This window comes from Oncorhynchus clarkii, chromosome 17, assembly GCF_045791955.1.
Source record: "Oncorhynchus clarkii lewisi isolate Uvic-CL-2024 chromosome 17, UVic_Ocla_1.0, whole genome shotgun sequence".
Taxonomy (NCBI): domain Eukaryota; kingdom Metazoa; phylum Chordata; class Actinopteri; order Salmoniformes; family Salmonidae; genus Oncorhynchus; species Oncorhynchus clarkii.
The window spans coordinates 70,396,636-70,401,853 of NC_092163.1; positions in this window are offsets into that span (position 1 = coordinate 70,396,636).

Genomic DNA, 5,218 nt, shown 5'->3' on the forward strand with positions numbered 1-5,218 from the left:
TTGTTCTTTTGATGTGTAGTTACTCTTTGAATATTTGGTTGTGCACATTTGCAGTATTTGGAAGGGAAACAATCTCTCTAACTTGTCTATCAATAAATGAATGTGGCCCTGCGCTCTTAGAAAACAAGGTGCTGTCTAGAACCTAAAAGGGTTCTTCTGCTGTCCCAGTAGGATAACCTTTTGTAGAACCCTTTTTGGTTCCAGGTGGAACCCTTTTGGTTTCAGGCAACAACAAAAAATTCTACCTGGAACCAAAAAGGGTTCTCCTATGGGGACAGCCGAATAACTCTCTGGGAATGCTTTTTTCTAAGAGTGTATATCTCAGTTTGGTAACCCTTTATTAAGCCCCTGTTTGCGTTTTTGCAACACTTACCAAACTACCTCTAGATCAGGCTCAGAATGTTTATTTCCCCCCCAAAATATATCTACATAAACACCACATCTTAGAGAAGAATTTCAAGTAATTGACTTGCATGGATGGCCTACAACATATGCTTGTGTAGGGGACCAGTGTGGTGCCAGACGAGGGATTTAGTTTCTAATGTTTTAGAGAAGGGTTCCCCAACTGGCCGCACGCGAGGGATTTAGTTTCTAATGTTTTAGAGCAGGGTTCCCCAACTGGCCGCACGCAAGGGATTTAGTTTCTGATGTTTTAGAGCAGGGTTCCCCAACTGGCCGCACGCGAGGGATTTAGTTTCTAATGTTTTAGAGCAGGGTTCCCCAACTGGCCGCACGCGAGGGATTTAGTTTCTAATGTTTTAGAGCAGGGTTCCCCAACTGGCCGCACGCGAGGGATTTTACTTGGCCCCCCATGTATTCTGAGCAAAAATACATAAACAAACTTTTGACATGAAAGACTGTAAAAACATCAGCAAATCACAATTTACATTTTGGAAATATGTCAAAAAGTATTCCCACTCATAATAGAGCGATAGACATGTATGTGATCGTATACAAATGTAAGCAAGGTTTTAAATGATGGTTTTATTCAAATATTATATCCATTTGGGTTTCTTGCGGTCAATTAGCAGTCTACAAATGATTTGTAATTATGGTCCGGCCCCCCGACCATCCACTCAAAAAGAAATCTAGTTGAGGATCCGTGTTTTAGAGGCTACTGATGACACAAACATCCCACTAAAACACAACAGAGACTACTAAGAGACAGATCTGGGTCTAAGGATATTCATTATGTAGTGTTTGACATTATTTTTGAGTTTACAGAATGCAATTTAGGAAAAGTTGCATTTTTACAATGTTGGGTCTCAGGGATAAAATAGACTATAATATTGTACCTGGGTCGCTGGCGTGAAATGCAAAACCTTAGTTGAACTCACTTGCTGGGAATTGTAACATTGCTCATTCGTGAGGATCGATACACTGCCCCCTGCGAACCGGACGGTACAAACTTCGACCACTTCAGCCTCCTCACACATCCGGCCGTGCATTATGATGGCCTCACAGCCACCATACAACTTCTGAAACCAATGTAGAAAACAGAGGAACAAAGACGCAAACCTGGGACGCTGGCGTGAAAGGCAAAACACCTAGGCATCGCGGAAGTAGAGATAACATGGCTCATTAGCGAGAATCATTACAACATAAAGCACTGTAAATGTGAATATGCTCTCAATCAACTTGCTAAGTCATGTGCTACACCTCACTGAACCCTTCTATGTAACCCAGGATGTCTCATTCAACAGTGAATATGTTTATTATGTTTCCCAAGACACTGAGCATAAGAGAGTTTTCACAGAACCCTCGTGACCTTGCTACACCACATCCATTGTTCAGAAAAAAACCTGCCTGCGCCACAGCACACACACATGCTCTGCTGGAAACCTGGGTAAAGCTGAGACCTCTGGAAAGAATGAACCCACAGACTCAAGCCCATTGCAATATAATGGCATAGATAGAGAGGGAGACACAATAATGTACTGTCTCATGAAGAATTGAAGTGATGTAGTATCTGAATGCCCATGATAAATTCCATTGGTCTTTTCACCAACAACACTGTAGAATAATAGTGGCTTTGGACAGTAAAGGCCTCAAGGTTATCAGATTTCTTAAAGATAAATCATGGGCTATCATGCAATGTGTCCATGTCATACAACAAGAAGAATGATAAGACACTTCTATAACTTCATGGGAGGCACGTGCACAGATAATAGGTCAACCAGTGCCCTCACCTATGCCCTTTGAACTTCTACTCTTAACACCCACCTATGGTTTCAGAGCTGGTCATGGGTGCACCTCAGCCACGCTCAAGGTCCTAAACAACATCATAACCGCCATCAATAAGAGACAATACTGCTCAGCCATATTCATCGACCTGGCCAAGGCTTTCGACTCTGTTAATCACCACATTCTTATTGGCAGACTCGACAGCGTTGTTTTTTTTAAATGATTGCCTCGCCTGGTTGACCAACTACTTCTCTGATAGAGTTCAGTTTGTCAAATCGGAGGGCCTGTTGTCCGGACCTCTGACAGTCTCTATGGGGGTGCCACATGGTTCAATTCTCGGGCCGACTCTCTTCTCTGTATACATCAATGATGTCGCTCTCGCTGCTGGTGATTCTCTGGTACACCTCTACGCAGACGACACCATTCTGTATACTTCTGGCCCCTCTTTGGACACTGTGTTACCTAACCTCCAGACGAGCTTCAATACAACTCTCCTTCCGTGGCCTCCAACTGCTCTTAAACGCAAGTAAAACTAAATGCATGCTATTCAACCGATCACTGCCCGCACCTGCTCGCCCGTCCAGCATCACTACTCTGGACGGCTCTGACTTAGAATACGTGGACAACTACAAATACCTAGGTTTCTGATTAGACTGTAAACTCTCCTTACAGACTCACATCAAGCATCTCCAATCCAAAATTAAATCTAGAATTGGCTTTATATATCGCAACAAAGCATCCTTCACTCATGCTGCCAAACATACCCTCGTAAAACTGACCATCCTACCGATCCTCGACTTCGGTGATGTCATCTATAAAATAGCCTCCAACACTCTACTCAACAAACTGGATGCAGTGCCATCCGTTTTGTCACCAAAGCCCCATACACAACCCACTCAGTTCACTGGTCACCATAGCAGCACCCACTTGTAGCACGCGCTCCAGCAGGTATATCTCACTGGTCACCCCCAATTACAATTCCTCCTTTGGTCGTCTTTCCTTCCAGTTTTCTGCTGCCAATAACTGGAATTAACTGCAAAAATCTCTGAAGCTGGAGACTCATATCTCCCTCACTAGCTTTAAGCACCAGCTGTCAGAGCAGCTCACAGATCACTGCACCTGTACATAGCCCATCTGTAAACAGTCCATCTATCCAACTCCCTCATCCCCAGTATTTATTTATTTATCTTTGCACCACAGTATCTCTACTTGCACATTCATCTTCTGCAGATCTACCATTCCAGTGTTTAATTGCTATATTGTAATTACTTCGCCACCATGGCCTATTTATTGCCTTAACTCCCTTATCTTACCTCATTTACACTCACTGTATATAGACTTTTTGTTTTATTTTGTTCTACTGTGTTATTGACTATGTTTTGTTCATTCCATGTGTAACTCTGTGTTGTTGTATGTGTCGAATTGCCATGCTTTATCTTGGCCAGGTTGCAGTTGCAAATGAGAACTTGTTCTCAACTAGCCTACCTGGTTAAATAAAGGTGAAATAAAAATAACAAAAATGAGGAAGTGCCCTCGCAGCTCGTTGATTTTGTTTCCAATTCATTACTTTTGTTTTAATTTTATTGTAAAAAAATGTCAATGTAACAAATTCTTCATCAAACTTTCATTTCATAAGTGTATATTGTATTGTACTGTACCACAACATCTTCTGCACTTGCGTCAACATGTGTAAAAGACAGCTAGCTTTACTGTCCATTTCAAAATTGCATACACATGCCAAGTGAGTTAAAATGTCAACAGACTAGGTATTGTTTGAGACCATCGTCATGTATTTTTAATAACTGTTTCTCAATTCCTACAATGTCGTCTCTGTGGATGCCAGGTGCACACAACATCCTTTAATACCATGTGATACATCACATGCAGGCAGCATTGTAAGTAGGTGTGTTGTTCTTTTCCCAAAGGGAAACAGAGCTGGGATAATGAGAGCTAAACATGAGGCCATCAAGTCGTGTGTAGACAGGCTCCCCCAGTCAGCTGATATTCCCCTGAACTCGCCTGATTCACACTATAACGCCTAAGAGTCGAACCAAGTCGAGCTGGTGCTGGTCTGGCCTGGTTAAGCATCCCCCATTGATGCTGAAACAGTGCTGGAAAGGACCATGTTAAAACAAAATACTAGAGCCAGGCAGCACAGTATGGTTTGGGTCAGCCCTGTAGTGTGATTCAGGCAAGAGAGTAAAATCCCACTGCTGACACCCACCCTTACCTCACAACTACTGCCAACAGAGACTTGACCATAGAAAAATAATGAATAGAACATGTTTGGAAATTCTATCCCAGGCAATTTGACGGGTAAACTCATGGATACACTCACAATGGCTGCCTTTTATTCCAGCCTGTTCTCGTAGACTAGACGTAACATAGTAAATGTACATCTGAGACACTCAAATTAGTATGATACACTATATATATAAAAGTATGTGGACACCCCTTCAAATTAGTGGTTTCAGCTATTTCAGCCACACCGTTGCCGACTGGTGAATAAAATCGAGCACACAGCCATGAACTCTCCAGAGACGAACATGGCAGTAGAATGTCCATACTGAAGAGCTCAGTGACTTTCAATGTGGCACCAATGGTTTAGGAGGAATAAGGGTCTGAGGCTGTTTCATGGTTCGGGCTAGACCCCTTAGTTCCAGTAAAGGGAAATCTTAACGTTACAGCATACAATGAAATTCTAGACGATTCTCTGCTTCCAACGTTGTGGCAACAGTTTGGATATCGCCCTTTCCTGTTTCATCATGACAACACCCCCGTGCACAAAGCGAGGTCCATACAGAAATGGTTTGTCAAGATCGGTGTGGAAGAACTTGACTGGCCTTCTCAGAGCCCTGACCTCAACCCCATGAACACCTTTGGGATGAATTGGAACGCCGAGTGCGAGTCGGTTCTAATTGCCCAACATCAGCGCTCGGCCTCACTAATGCTCTTGTGGCTGAATGGAAGTAAGTCCCCGCAGCAATGTTCCAACATCTATTGGAATGCCTTCTCAGAAGAGTGGAAGCTGTTA